Source organism: Budorcas taxicolor, chromosome 15 (genome assembly GCF_023091745.1).
Source record: "Budorcas taxicolor isolate Tak-1 chromosome 15, Takin1.1, whole genome shotgun sequence".
Classification (NCBI taxonomy): Eukaryota; Metazoa; Chordata; class Mammalia; order Artiodactyla; family Bovidae; genus Budorcas; species Budorcas taxicolor.
This window is the reverse complement of record NC_068924.1, coordinates 53,046,958-53,067,536: the sequence shown is the minus strand read 5'-3', so window position 1 is coordinate 53,067,536 and position 20,579 is coordinate 53,046,958. Positions and strand designations below refer to the sequence as shown.

Genomic DNA, 20,579 nt, shown 5'->3' with positions numbered 1-20,579 from the left:
CCAACAGTGTAGGAGGGTTCCCTTTTCTCCACACCCTCTCCAGCATTTATTGCTTGCATAGTCCTGTCCTTTAGAGAAGCCCCTCCCCTAGGGAGGTGTTCAACAGAATTCCAAGTGTTAGTCTATGGAGACATTGTTCTTGAGCTTGTGGGCTTCGAAGAGATTTTCCAGCTCCTGCATGTAGTGCTGATGGAGCCTGTCCACCTCCTCCTGGGAGCGATGCGGTGTCTTCTGCACCTCAATGGGCTTCTCCACTGCAAGACACAGAGGTGAGTGGTGGCCCAGAGCAGGAACCACTGAAAGCACAGGGTGTTCCCACCACAATGGTCATCTGAGCAGGTAAACATTCTTTCTCCCTCTCTTTCAATTCTATTTTTGAGTCATAGATTCTACGATGTTAACAACTCCAAAATTCTGATATATCAACTATACAGTCAGCAGGCATTTGCATGCATTATCTCTTCTGTCATTCTAACAATCCTAGGATGTCAGAACCTGTTATTATTCCTGTTTTACTGCTGAAGAAATGAGGTTCAGGGAGGTTAAGTAACTTGTTCGGGGAAGGCAATGGCACCCCACTCCAGTACTCTTGCCTGGAAAGTGCAATGGACGGAGGAGCCTGGTGGGCTGCAGTCCATGGGGTCGCTAAGAGTCAGACACGACTGAGCAACTTCACTTTCACTTTTCACTTTCATGCACTGGAGAAGGAAATGGCAACCCACTCCAGTATTCTTGCCTGGAAAATCCCAGGGATGGGGGAGCCCAGTGGGCTGCCGTCTCTGGGGTCGCACAGAGTTGGACACGACTGAAGTGACTTAGCAGCAGCAAGTGACTTGTTTATGGTTACTTGTTTAAGGTCCTGTAGCCAGGAACAATCAGTGTCAGGTTGCAAGCCCCAGGGATGTGCTCTTAGCCTCAGGGAAAGGTGGATTTGGGAGTCTCAGATGCCATGACTGGAAGAGACTGTGTCTGTGGGAGGAGGTGGATCAGAAAGCAGCTGCCATGTCTTCTTCTCTTGGGAAAGGTCCTGAGGCAACAGCACTATAAACATTCATGGGAATATCACCACACAACGCAAAGAAAGTTTGGGAGAGGAGGTTGCCTGTACTCAACTAAGAAATGACTGGGTGAGTTGAGATGAACACCTCTATTAGTTCTGCCATTGGAACCTAGTTGAAATTCAAGAAGAAAGCAAATATTTGAAAGATGGTGCTAAGTCTTGGACTAAAGCCCATGCCCATTATTTACAAGGAAATCCCTCTGGCTCTCCTTCAGAGACTGCTGATTTCTCCTTTACATACAATTCTAACAGAACTGCCATTGTCTTGTATCCACCTTCTCCAATTACTGTCATTAGACCCTGTGGTCAGAATTAAACCCTCTTGTCTTGCATAATAAAAAGGCAAATACCCTTATCAAACCTCAATTCAGGCTGATCTCTTGGAAGTGATTTACCTTCTGTGGGTCTGTGTTTGCAATCAATAAAATGGGGAGGAGAGGCCCTCCTCACAAGTTGTTGGGAAAACTAAGCCGCTGCATGTAAGGAGCCAGTGCAGTGCCTGACACACTGCAGGGACTCAGTGATCAGTAGAGGCTACTGGTCTTCATGCCCCTGTTACTCTTCTCATTCTAGACTGCCTTTCATACGGTTACCTTCCTGTGTGTGTTTCACACTCTAGAATTTGTGCGCCACAAAATCAAAGGTGTACTGCTCTATGTCCAAGTGTCCTTGCAGCACAAGCCCAGGCCTCTAACACAATAGCCCTTCCCCTCCCAGCCCAGGTCTAGGCTCACCCACAGTGGTGATGGGTCGGCGGTAGGGCATAAGACCAAAGCTGAACTGGAAGACTCCACGGCTATAGAAGAGTGGGATGGAGCCTCTGGTGCTCTTGTGAAGTCGGTCCTGAAACCACCGCAACCAGGAACCAGGAGAGTTCTCAACCTGGTCAAATATGTCATTCTCCCCAAAGGAGAAGATTGGCATCAGAGCTGCCGTAGAGGGAGACAGGAGAGAGGGCGTCTGGAGGGGCAAGAAGGCACAAACTGGTACCTTAGCCTACTGAAGGGACCTAGTGAGCAGGAACTGGAACAGAGGACAGAGCCCTGGGCCGAAAGTAGGAGGCCTCAGGTGTCTCCCAGACCTGCCACAGCCTTGGGACCTGGCCTGCCTCAGGGCCACTGTCTGGCTGTTGCAACATGACAGGGAGTCCAGAATGCTGCCGAGAATCCTCCTAGATAGAAAATATCTTCAAATTTTCTGAAAAATCTCTTCTGCCCCAGCTACCTTGTATTTTTCACAGATGCTTTAGGAGAACAGCTCTAAGCTATGTCTCAGACTTTATTGTCCAAGTCCCTTTGACTCAGATGTAATGCAAGCTTTCAACAATATGACCTTTGACACTTACTCCCTTTAATCACCAAACTCCCTTCTAGAATCTTCTCTGGGTATTTGCGAATGAGACAAAACATCGATCACCAAGATAGACTCTTCAATGTCAATGGATTGAGAATCTACCTGCCAAAACAGAATCTGCTTTAATCTCTGGTGTATCCCACAAAAACACAATCCTTGCCAACCTCCAGCTGAACTTAGAGCCCTCTCCCCAGTACCCGTGCATCAGGTCAAGCCTGATGAAGCCCTTGCGGTTCAGCAGCACCAGCTTGTAGGCCCCAGGCCTGGCGTTCAGTGCCTCCTGGACGCCCCCAACAAGCATGGACAGCAGACTGATGCTTTCTTTCCTGCTCAGAATGTGAGCAGCACTCTCCTTGTCTGCTGAGACCAGCCCTGGGGAGAGAGGAAGGTGGTTAGGTATGGGGTGACAGGGAGAGGCTGTGGGGCACGGGTGGCAGGTCTCCACTCACCCTCCTCCTGCAGCTGGGAGTTCCCTGAGGGCTGGGACTAAATCATTTCCTTCTTCCCAAGCCCTCACTAAGGTCACTGCTGGGCACAGAGCTGTGGGAAATGCTTCCTTATGTCTAGTCTCCTTCTCCACTGCACATGCTCTTGCAGGAAGTATAGAAATCTTAGAAGCCCTCCCTGAAACCCTTCCTCCATGTCTCCAGCCCTCACCTTCTTGTGCTGGCTAGATTTGGGAAGATTCACCCATGGACATGATGTAATCCCTTGAAGATAGGGACCCAGAACCACAAGTTTAGCATCATCAGATGCGAGCAGATGCCTAGGAAAACTGAGGAGAAGCCAGCGCTCTCAGTGCCCAGGTTGGTAAAAGCTCCAATCACCCCGATCCCATGAGGGTGGAAGCCAGTGAGGTAGTTCCGGGAGGGGTCCAGGTTGGCAGTCTTGACCAGCTGCAGGGACAGCAGCCTGGTGAATCGGGGCTGCACCTCATGCCCTCCCCAGTCTCTGCTAACTGTCTGTGCTGACCTCTTCTATGTGTCCCCAAGTGCTATCACACCCCCATGTGAGTGTCCTGAAACGAGAGATGGCCTATCTGAGGATCCTCATCCCTGGTGCAGGCCTGGAGCAGAGGAGATGCTCTGGGAGACCGTTGGATGAAGAGGGAGAAAACGGACCCATGAATGGATGAAGCTGATACAGCCCACCAGATAAGGAAGGCTCCTGCCCAAGGTAGAGGTAGCACTCCTAGCAGGGTGACTGGGACACAAGCCCCTGTCCTACATCAAGGGAAACCTTATCCCAGGCAGAGCCCACCCAGAATAAAGGAGCCATCACAGGAGGGAGTGAGCATCTCTTCAAGGACTATGGCAGCTGGAGTTCTGTCCCGGGTCAGGGCTGACCCCTGAGTTCCTGTGACTCAGTGTAAGAGACCCCAGGGTGCAGGGAAGAGAGTGCCAGGGGGAGGGGCATGAAGTCCTGGTGATGCCCACAGGTGTGGGTGGGGAGGGGCCAGGGGGGTGTCCTGCCAAGTCTGCAGCACTTTCTGACACCAGGTCACAGCCTGCCGACAGCACTGCACCCTTGCTCAGGGCTTGGTCTGTGTAGACACTGCTGCTTTCAGGATCATGCAATCTTCACAGAGAAACCCAGCTCCTGGACTGACCTTCATCATGAGGTGGAAACAGATTGTTCTTGGGGAAAGATTGGTTGATTCTCCACCATTAGCTCTTTAGGAAGCCTATAGGGTATGTTTAGAAAACTCCAGTGCTCAGAATTAATCTCCTAATTTCCCTAGAAACTCTACCACTAGGCAGTAGCTCATAGAATCACAGCGCAAAGGCTTGTAATGTGGAGTAGGCCCAGCAGAGTTCTTAGGGCAAGGAATGTTGCTTGCTTGCCTTCAAACCAGCAGCCACTGTAGCTGCCACTGACAGTGGACCTTGAAAGCAATTCAGGATTGAGGAAAACAGGATACTGATCACAGAAAGTGAGGATGCACATCACAGGAATAACTGCAGTGAGCCCAGATTTTGTATCTCCCCATACACAGAAAAACATGAAAATCATTAACTGGAGATGTCTGCTTTTTGTGACTGGCAGAAATCTTTTTATGTTTCTCTACATAACCTTGTGTTTCCCGCCACCCGCCCCCCCACCCCCGCCCCAGCAAAACTCCAGAAATCCTGACCCCTCCGTTACCTTTTAGAACAGCTCCTCAGAGATTTCTGAGAGGCTATCTCCCAACTACAGTCCTCAATAAGGTCTTAGAACAAAACACCTGACAATTTTTTGTTTGTTCATTTTTTTTCAGTAGACAGCAGAGAATCTCTGGCCCCGCTACTTCCTGCCACCCTAAGATCCCTGCAGGGACTGCTTTGTAAAGCTATGTGGATGACTTGAAAGTTCCCCTGGGAGGTAAGGGAATCCAGAAATCTGCCTACTACAGCCCCCTCTGGAGGCCTGAGCCCAGGACCGGGGACTCAAAGTGCATGTCATCTCTCCCTCTGCTGGCCACTCGGTGGTACTGCCTGACTTCCGCAGATGATGTCACAGGCAGTGTTCAGGATTGTGGACGTGATCTACAATGCTGAACACTGTGAACGTGGAATTTCTGCAAATCAACTTCATGTACCACAGTGTCAATAGTGCCTGAGTTTTGAAACCCTCTGAGAGAGATGCCTGGCTAAAGGAAGGGCAGAACAGACGTAGATGAGACAGTCACAGAGACGCTCAGCACGGTTTCTCTGCCAAGTGTGCAATTGATGGCACCTCCAGGTGTGGAAAGAGACCAAGATGCTGTCTGTAGAAGGCCCAAGAACGGCCTGAGGGCTCATGGAATCCGCACAACCCAACGATGTGTGTGGCAACATTTCCACTTAACACATGAAATTGAGGCTAAGACAGCATGTGTAACTAACCCAAGACCATTCAGCTGGTATGTTGCAGAACCTGTATTAAAACCTATCATGTCCACCCTCAGAAGTGACACCATATACATTCTTCTCTCCTGAGTCCAGAGAGGGCCACCTGTCCCTGCCTGGCTCCTCTCTGTCTTCACTGCCTTCCTCTTCCTATCCCCACTAGACAATTAACCATCACAGGTGTTTACATCCAAGGGTTTAGTCTGTCTGGGATTCAGGAAAGGAGTCAAAGTTCAGTTCACTCAAATTCAGGGGCCTGCATCACTAAGGCGTGAACTTTGGGTCCAAGATCAAGTGTCCAAATGGACATGAGGTACCCTGAGTTAGAAAGTCGGTGACACACAGAAGAGGAGCAATCAGATTGCTTAGTGGATCCATGGGGAAACTAAGATTCAGAATGGACAAAGCTCTGTCCAAGGACACCCAGTTTATCAGAGTTTGGGCAGGATAGATCCTGAGGGCTCTCTGTTCTGCTTCTATTCTCAGAGCTAATGTACAAACTTTAAAAACAGTATAAAAACAAAACAAAAATCCTGTCTCTATGTCCTTGGTCACACCTTCCTCCCCCTTGGGGTGTCAGTCTCATCATCTGATAAAGTGTGGACTAGCTGGTCTCTTAAAATCTTACATTTGTATGGATTTCCTCACCCCAAACTTAGGCTACTGAAGGCTTTACACCTGTAAGATACATATACCTGCTACACTACACTACAGAGCTCCTTCAAATCCGGTTCATTCATCAGTCCTTATATTAACCCAACATCCCTGTAGGTGGGAAACCATCACCAGAGAGAAGCTGACTCTTCCCCAGGCCTCATAATGGTGCAAGCCTGGCTCCTGTCTCCAAGCCCAGTATTCTGCTCACTGCACACAGGGTCACACTTCCCCATGGACACGTGGGACCCTAGCCACCCCTTTACTCACCGAGATGGGGAAATAGTCCTTCATGTACTTCCTCATGACTCAGCGCCTTACCATCTCACTGTGCCTGCCCCCTGCCACAGCTTGGCTCAATCCAGGTACCACCAGATCGTCTACAGGATACTGATGATTCAGAATCTTGTGAACAGGAGGGCTGTGAAGACCACACTGCAGAGCATGGCTTGGAAGGGAAGCAGGAGCATTAGTGGTCAATGATGTGAAGGAATGAGCTTTTCCCGTTTACACAGCAATAGGAGCACTGTCCTGTCCAGCCCTCACCCCAGGAGGAAGAGGTCAGCTTCCCAAGACTTCAAGGAGACAGGAATGCAGTCAACACCTGTTAGTGTCACACTGAGAGCCTGAATTTGAAACCAGGTAGGACTGCAAGAAGATCCAACCAGTCCATTCTGAAGGAGATCAGCCCTGGGATTTCTTTGGAGGGAATGATGCTAAAGCTGGAACTCCAGTACTTTGGCCACCTCATGAGAAGAGTTGACTCATTGGAAAAGACTCTGATGCTGGGAGGTATTGGGGGCAGGAGGAGAAGGGGACGACAGAGGATGAGATGGCTGGATGGCATCACTGACTCGATGGACATGAGTCTGAGTGAACTCCGGGAGTTGGTGATGGACAGGGAGGCCTGGCATGCTGCGATTCATGGAGTCGCAAAGAGTCGGACACAACTGAGCGACTGGACTGGACTGAACTGAACTGAGGTTGCTCACCCCAAACTTAGGCTACTGAAGGCTTTGCACTTGTAAGATACATATACCTGCTACACTACGCTACAGAGCTCCTTCAAATCCTGTTCATTCATCAGTCCTTATATTAACCCAACATCCCTGTAGGTGGGAAACCATCACCAGAGAGAAGCCGACTCTTCCCCAGGCCACATAATGGTGGAAGCCTGGCTGGATTTCCAGTCTGCTGCTGCTAAGTCACTTCAATCATGTCCAACTCTGTGCGACCCTGTAGATGGCAGCCCACCAGGCTCCCCTGTCCCTGGAATTCTCCCAGTCTGAACAGTAGTAAAATGCAGAAGCCAAAGTAGGCTGGCTGCCAGGTGTGGTACAGTCATGCACAACACACAGATATTGCTACCCTCATGGGGCTGACTTCAGTGTTGTTTTGGGCACTTTGTTTTGTCTTTTCATTTTTTATGGGCTTCCCAGGTGGCTCAGTGGTAAAGAATCTGCCTGCCAATGCAGGAGACGTGGGTTCGATCCCTGGCTGGGGAAGATACCCTGAAGGAGGAAATGGCAACCCATTCCAGTATTGTTGCCAGGAAAATCCCATGGACAGAGGAACCTGGCATGCTACAGTTCATGGGGCCGCAAAGAGTCAGAGACGACTGAGTGCCTGATCATCCAAAATATATTTAACATAATACTTATCATCAAAATAATTTTTAAATTTCATTATTTTTTTAAATTTTCATTAAAGTATAATTCATTTCAGTATTGTGTTAGTTTTGGGTGTTCAACAAAGTAAATCAGTTATATATACACATACATACACTCTTTTTTAAAATTCTTTTCTCATATAGACCATTACAGAGTTTTTGAGTACTTCCTTATGCGTTGTAGCAGGTTATTAGTTATCTGTTTCATATATAGTGGTCATGTATGGATGTGAGAGTTGGACTGTGAAGAAGGCTGAGCGCTGAAGAATTGATGGTTTTGAACTGTGGTGTCGGAGAAGACTCTTGAGAGTCCCTTGGACTGCAAGGAGATCTAACCAGTCCATTCTGAAGGAGATTAGCCCTGGGATTTCTTTGGAAGGAATGATGCTAAAGCTGAAACTCCAGTACTTTGGCCACCTCATGAGAAGAGTTGACTCATTGGAAAAGACTCTGATGCTGGGAGGGATTGGGGGCAGGAGGATAAGGGGACGACAGAGGATGAGATGGCTGGATGGCATCACTGACTCGATGGACGTGAGTCTGAATGAACACCTGGAGTTGGTGATGGACAGGGAGGCCTGGCGTGCTGCGGTTCATGGGGTCGCAAAGAGTTGGACATGACTGAGCAACTGAACTGAACTGAACTGAGGTTGCCTTCATCTCCTAGCCATTGTAAACAGTGCAGCAATAAGCATTGTGGTGCACATATCTTTTCAAATTATTCTTTTCTTGACAAAGGCACTATGGAGAACAGTGTGGATATACCTCATACAACTAAAACTAGAGCTACACTGGGATGCAGCATGCCAACTGTTGGTCGTATACCCAAAATGACTTTTAAATGTACTGTTCAGCAGCATTAAATTCATTCATGTTGTTGTCTAATAATCACCATCGTTCATCTCCAGAACTCTCTCATCTTCACAGACTGAACGTCTATACCCATGAAACAAAAATTCCCACATCCATGTCTAGAGAATAAAACCTAGCTGTTAATAGTGGCTCCCTGGAGGATAAGATTTGGGGAAATTTTCCACTTCTAGAACAGAATTTGTTTGGAATTATTACAATAGCATGTATTCATTTTTCAGTGAGGAAAAAAAAAAAAAAAAAGCTTAGGAAAATTGGGGCATTTTCACTTGACCAGAAAGAACACCTCTAACCTCAACGTCTTCCTCACTCTCAGGTCACCCATTAACTCCTGTCAGCTGGCCAGATCCTAAGTTAGAAGTATTTTCAGTCCATGAGAAAGGAAAACCCCTTCATTCTCCTCATAATACCAAAGAAAAAATGTAAAACCCCACTTTACCCAGAAAGGGTGTGCAGTTTGGCTAAGCTCACAGAGCAAGCCAGTAGGATGGAACCTGGCATTCAATCCTACTAGTATGTCTCCAAACATTCATTCAATCAAAAAAAAGGTTAATGGACATCAACACTTCTAGGAGTTGGCGATGCAGCTGAGAACAAGACCAAGTATTTGAAAGGAGCTTTAAATACTGTGTGAGTATTTGAGCTACAGAGGAGAGGAAAAAAGAAAATAGAATAAACAAGTAACTCACTAGAAAGTACTTGTTTCTGGGCCCTGAGTCCTTGGTGACAGGTCCCTATTGACCTTTCTGGCCACTTCTTTGCCATCTCCCCCAAATGCCTGCTCTATGTCCAGCGTGAACCAGCTCTCACTACATGTGCAGCGTTTACTGGCCCACTGGGAGCCCTTACTTTCATGCCACCCTGTACATTCTGCCTGTGGACCATCTCCTAAGTATCCTTAGAAAGGATCCCCTTCTCTCTACCCACTACCAGCCTCCCTAGACTTAGGAAAGTCTTCTTTTCTTAAAAAGCCAAATTGTAAATAATCAGACTTGTGACTCCTTGGGGCAAGTTGGAGAACATTACATAGGCAATAAATCATTTAAAATACAAGCTTTTAAAATGTAAAAACCATTTTTGGCTCATAAGGTATACAGATACAAAAAAATCAGGGGGTTGGATTATGTGGTTTATGTGGTGATGGGTTTATGTGGTAATCCCATTTGTAGATTATGACCTTGTAATTGAGCAGGATCTCTGCAACCTTTCTGGGAAAAATTCTTCATGTCCTCAGCCTGCCTCTTATTTCTAGAAACACTTCTGCCTCCTAGTTGGGCTTCCCTGGCGGCTCAGATGGTAAAGCGTCTGCCTGCAATGTGGGAGACTAAACAACTTCACTTTACTTCACCTCCTAACCTTTGTCAAAGAATAAATTATTCAGGGAAATAATAAATACAGGGACAAAGTGAAGTGAAATCGCTCATTCGTGTCTGACTCTTTGCAACCCCGTGGACTGTAGCCTACAAAGCTCCTTCGTTCGTGGAATTTTCCAGGCAAGAGTATTGGAGTGGGTTGTGGTTTCCTTCTCCAGAGGATCTTCCCAAGCCAGGGATTGAACCCAGGTCTCCTGCATTGCAGGCAGACTCTTTACCATCTAAGCCACCAGGGAAGCCCAACAAAGACAAAGGATAACAGTCAAGCAAGACAAAATAATAATCATTTAGCCATTCAACAGTGTTAAGGACCTTTAGTTCATCCCCAAGGGCTATAGATAATATTCTGAGCCTTATCTGTGAGCTGTTTGCATATACTGAGCCTCCACCAGGTAGAAGAATTTGCTTACCAGCCGGTAGATCTCAGACCACATGGAACCAGAGGTTGGTGATGTTGGCTCCCAGTTATCACACCAAGACGATTGGTGCTGATCATGCATCCAGCAACTCTACCTCACCCAGTCTCTAACACCGTACCCTGAAAATCATGGGGGACTCAATTATAGTTTGAGTCTTAGCTACCTGGACTCCTTGTTTGGCCCCTGCAATAAACGCTACACTTTCTTTGACCATAACCCAGTGTCAGTATATGGGCTTTACTGTGCTCCCATAAGCAGAGCCAAATTTGATTTGGCAACAACTGCTCCCTGTCATCTATCTCCCCAGACACCCCAACACTGTAGATTCCTGGATTGCAGCCTGTTGCACCCAGATTGGACCATGTCACTCTGGTACCTAAGCCCTCCTGGGGCTCCCCTTTGCCCTCAGGATAAGGGAGAAGGTATAATTTCTTGCTCCTGGCACCAATAGGCTCACATCCCATTTCTCCGCTGCCCTCGCTGTAGCTCCAGGCCCAGAAATACTCACCTCCCTGTGATGTTTCTGACACTCCCAGGTCCTGGGCTGGGGTGGAAGCGGGCACAGCTAGTCTGACACATCCCTGCTGGCAAATCTCCCCCAAGGCCAGGTGAGAAAGATGTCCCCCATCCCAGGTGATTCCCAGGCAATGAGATCAGCAGCCCCTTTATATCTGTGTCTTTCTCCTAAAAATGCACCATGTACATTCGAAGTGGCTGGTGCCCATAGTTGCTCATTCCCATCCCAGCTCACCTTACCCAAGATCAAGAAAGAGAGAATCCACTGCAGGGCCCCCAAAGTCTGAAACCTGTGCTCCATGACACCAACAAGTGTGCAAATTCCACCATCCTGGCTCCTCTTCTGACTCTGGAGGCTTCTCTGAGCTCTGAGACACCTTCTGGTTTTTGTTTCAGCCAGAGGTTGTCTAAGCATTTGTGAGGGATGTGGGTAGGTGTTCAGACCAGCCCTAAGGTCTCACTGTGCCTGATCCAGCAAGGACTGATTTCTTAGGAGAAACCTTTGCAACTACCTGCCCTGGACCAAGTTGAATAGGGAGGAAGATAATTACAGTTCACTCCTTAGGAAATACTTTATATCTGCTAGATCACCTTTGGTCAAATCTTACCCCTTACTTGGCAAGTGAAGCACCAACTAAGGGGTAATCCCATCCTTTTCTCACCCGCCCAACTACTTGGCTGCAATAACTGTTTCCTTTCACCTGCCAGTCCCACGGTTCCTTTTCACAAATGTACAGTAACAGTTTCTACCAAAATACCTCTCAGCCCCACCATTTCTTCCACCTCTTGCCCTATTCTGCACCTCACCTGCAGAGCACAACTCCTGCAAGAGCCGTTTGCATTCCACATCCTTCCCTTCCATTCTGTCCTCCCTCTTCTAGACTTCAGACATCACTGTTTCACGAAACTGCCTTTGACAAGTTCACCAATGGCCTCCACGCGGTCAACTCTCAGCTCTCATCTTGACCTCTCAGCAGCCTCAGACACAGTTGGTCTGTGGACACCACAATCTCCTGGTTTCCATCTTGCCTGGGTCTCCACGGTAGCTCTTCACCAGGCTAAGTGTTTGGGGTGGCTCCTGCCCCCTCAGTCCCTGGACCCTTGCTCTTCTCTCCACTCTCTCTCCAGCAGAAACCTCATCCATGCTCATGGCCTTGGAGTCTGTCTATAAGACCAACACTTCCAAACTGCATTTTCAGCTTAACATCCCCCTGAGCTCCAGACTTGACTGTGTAGGTGGGTACTTGACATCCTCCCTGATAGGCTGCTCAGAACTTCCATCACAGCCTGTCTAAGACTGAATTTGACTTCCCCTCATCTGCTGCAGCCAGTGTAGCAAATAGGGATCAAAAGTGGTCAATGCACAGTTTTGGGAAAAGAAACTAGAGACAGAATTAAAGTTTTAAAGATGGGACCAGGGGACTCAAAACCTCTTGGATCAAAAGCTCTATTCCTCAGAGCCACATCACTTTTATTTAATGTCTTGACTAGCAGAAAGTATCTGTTGTGCTACGAAGAAGTCAGCCTCCTGTGCCCCTGGTCACGTCTCCCATTTTACTGATTACTTTAAACTATCTTTGTTATTTTCTTGTACAAGGGCCTTCACCTAGCTGGAGGTCATCGATCCACATATGCCTTGGGAAAACATCTTAGTGCGTGCACAAGCAGCGTTCTGAACTTGTACTGACTCGGTATTCCAAGGTCCACATTACGTTTTTCCTTAGCTTACCAGGGTATGCAGACCCCAACTAATCAACCTGATTTACTTTTATTTGGGTTATTCTTTATTGCTACATTTTGCTTTCATTCTTTTGCCGTGGTGATTTTCTCATGGCTTAGCCAGAACAATAGGCAGCTGGCTATTAACCCCTGCTCACTTAACTTGCTCAGTCGTGTCCGACTCTTTGTAACCCTATGGACTGTGCCATGGACTGTAGCAAGCCAGGCATCGTGTTCATCACCAATTCCCAGAGTTTATACAAACTCATGTCCATTGCAGAGAAGGTAATGGCAACCCACTCCAATGTTCTTGCCTGGAGCTTCCCAGGGATGGTGGAGCCTGGTGGGCTGCTATGTATGGGGTCGCAGAGTCTAACACAACTGAAGCAACTTAGCAGCAGCAGCAGCAGCAGCAGCATGTCCATTGAGTCGGTGATGCCATCCAACTGTATCATGCTCTGTCGTCCCCTTCTCCTCCTACCCTCAATCTTTCCCAGCATCAGGGTCTTGTCAAATGAGTCAGCTCTTTGCATTAGGTGGCCAAAGTATTGGAGTTTCAGCTTCAACATCAGTCCTTCCAATGAACACTCAGGACTGATTTCCTTTAGGATAGACTGGTTGGATCTCCTTGCAGTCCAAGGGACTCTCAAGAGTTTTCTCCAACACCACAGTTCAAAAGCATCAATTCTTCAGCACTCAGCTTTACTTAAGAGTCCAAGTCTTACATCCATATGTGACTACTGGAAAAACCATACCCTTGACTAGACAGACCTTTGTTGGCAAAATAATGTCTCTGCTTTTTAATATGCTATCTAGGTTGGTCGTAACTTTCCTTCCAAGGAGTAAGTGTCATTTAATTTCATGGCTGCAATCACCATCTGCAGTGATTTTGAAGCCCCCAAAAATAAAGTCTGTCACTGTTTCCATTGTTTCCCTACCTATTTGCTATGAAGTGATGGGACCAGATGCCATGATCTTAGTTTTCTGAATGTTGAGCTTTAAGCCAACTTTTTCACTCTCCTCTTTCACATTCATCAAGAAGCTCTTTAGTTCTTCTTCACTTTCTGCCATAAGGATGGTGTCATCTGCATATCTGAGGTTATTGATATTTCTCCTGGCAATCTCGATTTCAGCTTGTGCTTCCTTCAGCCCAGCGTTTCTCATGATGTACTCTGCATAGAAGTTAAATAAGCAGGGTGACGATATACAGCCTTGACATTCTCCTTTTGCTATTTGGAACCAGTCTGTTGTTCCATGTCCAGTTCTAACTGTTGCTTCCTGACCCGCATATAGGTTTCTCAAGAGGCAGGTCAGGTGGTCTGGTATTACCATCTCTTTCAGAATTTTCCATAGTTTGTTATGATCCACACAATCAAAGCCTTTGGCATAGTCAATAAAGCATAAATAGATGTTTTTCTGGAACTCTCTTGCTTTTTGCATGATCCAGCAGATGTTGGCAATTTGACCTCTGGTTCCTCTGACATTTCTAAAACCAGCTTGAACATCTGGAGGTTCATGGTTCACGTATTGCTGAAGCCTGGCTTGGAGAATTTTGAGCATTACTTTACTAGCGTGTGAGATGAGTGCAATTGTGCAGTAGTTTGAGCATTCTTTGGCATTGCCTTTCTTTGTGATTGGAATGAATACTGACCTTTTCCAGTCCTGTGGCCACTGCTGAGTTTTCCAAATTTGCTGGCATATTGAGTGCAGCACTTTCACAGCATCATTTTTCAGGATTTGAAATAGCTCAACTGGAATTCCATCACCTCCACTAGCTTTGTTCATAGTGATACTTCTTAAGGCCCACTTTACTTCATATTCCAGGATGTGTGGCTCTAGGTCAGTGATCATACCATCGTGATTATCTGAGTCATGAAGATCTTTTCTGTACAGTTCTTCTGTGTATTCTTGCCACCTCTTCTTAATATCTTCTTTTTCTGTTAGGTCCATACCATTTCTGTCCTTTACTGAGCCCATCTTTGCATGAAATGTTCCCTTGGTATCTCTAATTTTCTTGAAGAGATCTCTAGTCTTTCCCATTCTATTGTTTTCCTCTGTTTCTTTGCACTGATCACTGAGGAAGGCTTTCTTATCTCTTCTTACTATTCTTTGAAACTCTGCATTCAGATGTGTATATCTTTCCTTTTCTCCTTTGCTTTTCGCTTCTCTTCTTTTCACAGCTATTTGTAAGGCCTCCTCAGACAGCCATTTTGCTTTTTTCATTTCTTTTTCTTGGGGATGGTTTTGATCCCTGTCTCCTGTACAATGTGACGAACCTTTGTTATAGTTCATCAGGCACTCATCTATCAGATCTAGTCCCTTAAATCTATTTCTCACTTCCGCTGTAAGGGATTTGATTTAGGTCATACCTGAATGGTCAAGTCGTTTTCCCCACTTTCTTCAACTTAAGTCTGAATTTGGCAATAAGGAGTTCATGATCTGAGCCACAGTCAGGTCCTGCTCTTGTTTTTGCTGACTGTATAGAGCTTCTCCATCTTTGGCTGCAAGGAATATAATCAATCTGATTTCGGTGTTGACCATCTGGTGGTGTCCATGTGTAGAGTCTTCTCTTGTGTTGTTGGAAGAGGGTGTTTGCTATGACCAGTGCATTCTCTTGGCAAAACTCTATTAGCCTTTGTCCTGCTTCATTCCGCATTCCAAGGCCAAATTTGTCTGTACTCCAGGTGTTTCTTGACTTCCTACTTTTGCATTCCAGTCCCCTATAATGAAAAGGACATCTTTTTTGGGTGTTAGTTCTAAAAGGTCTTGTAGGTCTTCATAGAACCGTTCAACTTCAGCTTCTTCAGCGTTACTGGTTGGGGCATAGACTTGGATTACCATGATATTGAATGGTTTGCCTTGGAAATGAACAGAGATCATTCTGTCATTTTTGAGATTGCATCCAAGTACTGCATTTTGGACTCTTTTGTTGACTGTGATGTCTAGTCCATTTCTTCTAAGGGATTCCTGCCCACAGTAGTAGATATAATGGTCATCTGAGTTAAATTCACCCATTCCAGTCCATTTTAGTTCACTGATTCCTAAAAGGTCAACGTTCACTCTTGCCATCTCCTGTTTGACCACTTCCATCATTTGCCTTGATTCATGGACCTAACATTCCAGGTTCCTATGCAATATTGCTGTTTACAGCATCAGACCTTGCTTCTATCACCAATCACATCCACAATTGGGTGATGTTTTTATTTGGGCTCCATCTCTTCATTCTTTCTGGAGCTATTTCTCCACTGATCTCCAGTAGCATATTGGGCACCTACTGACCTGGGGAGTTCCTCTTTCAGTATCCTATCATTTTGCCTTTTCATACTGTTCATGGGGTTCTCAAGGCAAGAATACTGAAGTGGTTTGCCATTCCCTTCTCCAGTGGACCACATTTTGTCAGAGCTTTCCAAAGTGGTTACACAAGGAATTCCTTGGGGTTCACAGGTTAGGGCTTCCACTATTGAGTGCCTGGGCTCCTCAGATACTTCATTGTATTTACAGTGGTTTCCTAAGGCCTAAAGGAGGTGAAGCACATTTATAAATGTTTACTGTGCGGACCTCCTTGGTGGTCCAGTGTTAAGAACCCACCTTGCCATGCACTGGACATGATTTCGATCCCTGGTCAAGGAACTAAGATTCCAAATGTGCAGAGCAACTAAGCCTGCATGCCACATCTACTGAGCCCTCACAATCTACAGCCTGTGATCCGCAAAAGAGAAGCCCTCCTGCAACAAAGACTGGCATGGCAAAAAAAAAAAAAAAGTTTAATTGCCATTTGAATATTATTTTATCACAGGTTATTTTGCAGATTTTAATATGACTTGCATGTGAAATCTTGTTTTCACCCCTACAGCCAGCCTCTTTCATCGACTCTGACATTGGTCGTCTCTCTGGTCTCTGTCTGTGTGCCCTTTCTCCTCCCATAGACTCAGCCGGAGGGACTGCTGGGTCAAAGGGTATGTGACTGCATGAGCTGGGGAGGAGTAGTTTCAGGGTTTTCCATAAACAGCAGCACCAGTTTTCATCTCACCTGGAATATACCCGTGGATGCAGATCCTCTCTCCTTGTTGGTAAATTCAGACACCTTATTTCCTGGTGTGTAGAGAGATATCCAGATGGGGTCTTGATTTCCATTTCCTTATGATGAATGGTGAACATGGCTTTATTTGTTGCATTTCCTCTGTGTGAAAACTTTATGAGGAAGGAAGGCAGTGGGCAATGGTGAACCAAAATGGCCCATCAGAGTGGTCCTGGATTGGGCTAAAGTGGCCAAGGCTGACATCCACCTGGATTTGTCTTAGGATCAATTGCCCATGTGCAAGAAGCTCTGCAGCTGGGACCACCCCTCCTTCCTTGAAGGTGGATCTGGGAGGCATTTTCCAGGGTCCACGCTCAAGGCAGATTGGAAGAGCCCTGGATGAGAGCTGAGACCAGTCCTCCATTGGCCACTTTCCAGCTGTGTGACTTCAGGCAAGTCCTTCCCTTCCCAGAGCCCCTCATCCTACTAGGTATTAGGGGCTAAGATGACAGCCCCTAGTGACCAGTGTACAGTGCTAAGCAGTCCTCCAGGGGTTCTGTGCCCCCTCACTTCACAATCTTGCATGCATGTGTGCTAAGTAGCTTCAGTCATGTTCAACTCTTTGCAACCTATAGTCCAACCTATGGACTATATAGCCTGCCAGGCTCCTCTGCCCTGGGATTCTCCAGGTAAGAGCACCGGAATGGGTTGCCATGCCTCCTCCGGGGGATCTTCCTAGCCCAGAGATCAAACCCACATCTCTTGCATCTCCTGCACTGGTGGGCATGTTCTTTACCACTAGTGCCAATGGGAAGTCCCACTCCCTTCTTCACAGGCCAACAACCAGGCAGCACCGCACGTCCTGGGGCAGTGCGGCTCCTGTGTGGTCTGAGGACCTGCCTTGTCCACGAGCTGCCTGCTACTGGCTCCTGACAGGTAAGTACAGAGGTGGGGAGTAACTGCTCAGAAACCTTAGAGCAATGTGGCAGAGCAGCTGTATGTGTATTGAAACTAATAATTAATTATTGGATTTGTACTATTTGTTCTCTTGCTTCATTTTAAAAATAATTTATATCACATTTACAAATAGATAAGTCCATGATAGATTAGAAAAGAAGGAAAAATACAAAAACCTGGTCCTTTACCACCACATATTGCGAAACACTAATCTAGGGCAACTCCAACAACTTCAGACATAGTTAACCTTTTTTGAGGGAGGAGGCCCCTTTTGATCCTCAACCCTGACATTTACAGATAAGACCAGAGTTCAGTGATGTTTCGATTCTATTCAAGGTCCCTTTTATTTTTTAAAATTTATTTATTTTTAATTGAATAATTGCTTTACAATATTGTATTGATTTCTACCGAACATCAACATAAATCAGCCATAGGTTTAAATCTGCTGGGAAAAGGAATCTTCCTCTCATTTCTATTTGTTTTCAATCCCATAACTTGACAGACATGGCATCTGTTCAACTCGTTAAAACGCAGACACTCAGGTCAGCTCTGTGGCAGAGAGTGAGGGGAAGACATGGAATCTAAGAAAAGCCCAAACCTAGCTCATGATAGACACAAACCCTCTCAGGTCTTTTAAACCACTTTCAGGCATTTATCAACAGAAGGGACAAGGAAGCGCTGGCACTGCTTGGACCCTTTTTGGTTCTAGGTGAAGATGGAGGGGCTGTGGGCTGTGTGGGAGCACATGGTGCCGGTGGTGTTGGGAGCCCACAGCTGCAACTGGCGCCGCTGGTGTCTTCAGGGTGAAATTCGGCCAAGTTTGAGGCCACAGCAGGCAAGGTGAGGCCAGGACATCTGTGCAGGCAGGTTTCATATTGGGACCAAGATTCTAGAAAGGTCTTTAACCTCTGATATGAACCTCATCTGCATGAGGAAGTCACTGTCAGTTACACTGAGATACTGTATGTAGAGCATCCACCCAGAGGCCAGCACAAAGTAAGTAATCACTGAGCAATTTGCTCAGGGAGCTGACTCTGCCCTGCTGTGGAGTCACCCAGACAGATGCTCAGTCCAGCCTGAGGCACCCACTGCCCTTCTACCTGGCCCACGACTCGCTCCAGCTCAAGCACCTTCCAGGGCTCCTCCCAACCTGGGGATGAATTCCTGACCCCTGGACTGGAGGCAGACCCCAGACAGCAGGCCAGGCACCCTCAGGAACCCTGTCTGCCCTGCTCCCTCTCTATCTCAATAGAACTTCGCCGCACAAAGGCCTAAACCTCAGCCTCCTGTTCCCTAAACCTCACTTGACCCTGACCCTCACCAGGAAGTCTCGCCCACGTGTGCTCTGCCCACTCCCTGCTCTCCGCCTTTGCTCCCTCAGCAGCTGCCGCGTTCCCACCTCTGCCTCCTCCTGATCTCTAGCAAAGCCCAGTCCCCCCCGAGAGGGTGAGGCTGGGTCAGGCCAGGTGGTTGCTGATAGATCTGTGCTGGCTGACCTTTGTCCCACTTGTCACCATCCAGCAGTGTCACCAGGCAGGGCCCCAACAGGCCATTTGTTCCCTGTGAGTAATGATGTCTGAGAACAAAGGGCAGCCTGATTTCAGGAGGACACTCCTGCGGACCTCTGAGCCTCTTTACCACAGCTGACATCTCCTGCGCTCCTTGGGCTGTCTGAGTTGGCCTGTGTGTTGGTGGGAGATCCTCCCACAAAGGCAAGGACACTCAGGCAGGTTAGGGTGATAATGGGGTGTCAGGGAGCAGGTGCTGTGTAGTACTGGACCCTTGCTCTGCAGCTCCTGGATCTCTGTATCTGTGGGGAGGCCGACTGTTTAACAAACACCTCAGCGTCAGTGCTGAACACATGAAAGGACACTTCTGTCCACACAAAGTCCAGTGTGGATGTCCCTAATAGGGTACCTCTGTAGGCAGCCCCCTCAGATCAGGCTTTCTGCTCTTCACTTGTTTGACTGAGGTCTTCAATGTGTGGCCTTCAAGGTTGCAGTGAAAGAGGGCTGTCTCCTTCCCTCTGGCCCAGCCAGTCTGTCCCCATTCCCTATCCAGATGTGCTTAGTCTGTTGGTCACCTTGTACTGCCTCCCAGGCAGGCCTGGGCTCACAGCCATGATTTCCACCTCTGACCTGTGCTCACACCTTTGCTCCACCTGGGACCCTGCTGTGCACACATCTCAGCCTGTGTCCTCCAGGCAGACAGCCTCCTGCAATGCCAGTGTTGAGATTGCCCAGTGCATTCTCTGAGGGCTCAATGGCTATCACTGTGGTAGTGCCTGCAAGATGCCCGCAATGACTTCACCTCCAGGTGTCACAGCCTCCTATGGAGAGTGGACTGGGCTTAGGACCTCACGTCAAACAGATACAATAAGGCAGATTTGATGGTGAGTGACTCAGGGCTAGGTACTAGAAGGCAGTAGGGCTTCTCTCTATCTGTCTTGGGCTCCCTCTCTCTCTCCTTGGTGACTGGCTTACTCTGGAGAATCCTGGTGAGCATCGCTTGACAGCGTGATGGAGAGGCCCACATGCAGGGCTCTGAAGCCTTCTGCCAGCAGCCACTCGAGAGAGCTTGGGAGTGATTCCCCACTTTAGGCTTTGAAACTGTTCCCACTGGAGCAAGTCAGCTGCCTCCTCCTGAGTGAACTGAGCAGGAACACCTAGGTGCTTCCAGCTCTCTGGTGACAAACTTGACCACTCATCAGTCATAGATCTTTCACACCAAACTTCTCTACAAGAGGGATAACTAACTTTGATTCAGGCAGTGGATTGGGAGAGCAGGGTTTTAGCTTGAGGGTGGTGGGTGTGCAGGGCTTGACCAAGGAGGTGACCTTTGGATGATCAAATTGAGGAGACAAAGCATCCTGGGAAAGATATCAACAGGTCCCAAGACACAGCAGGTGGGAGAGCTGAAAGAGTGAGAATCACCCCGCCATCCACAGAGATGCGAACTTAATAAATCCTTACTGCCTTCAGCCACTAAAGTCTGAAGTGGTTCAATACTAGCAATAGAAACTGCAGTGGGCAGGTACTTCTCTCCTGGAAAATCTAGTCCTTCCTCAATGGCCCTGCTTACCTGCCACTTCCCTCCTCTTCCCT

The 20,579-nt window shown here is 47.4% G+C and overlaps 1 pseudogene; it reads right to left on the bottom strand.

Annotated features, from left to right (window-relative positions):
• Window positions 1-99: 99 nt before the first annotated feature.
• LOC128060665 (2-acylglycerol O-acyltransferase 2-like) lies at window positions 100-11,111 on the bottom strand (annotated as a pseudogene).
• Between the last annotated feature and the right edge of the window lie 9,468 nt (window positions 11,112-20,579).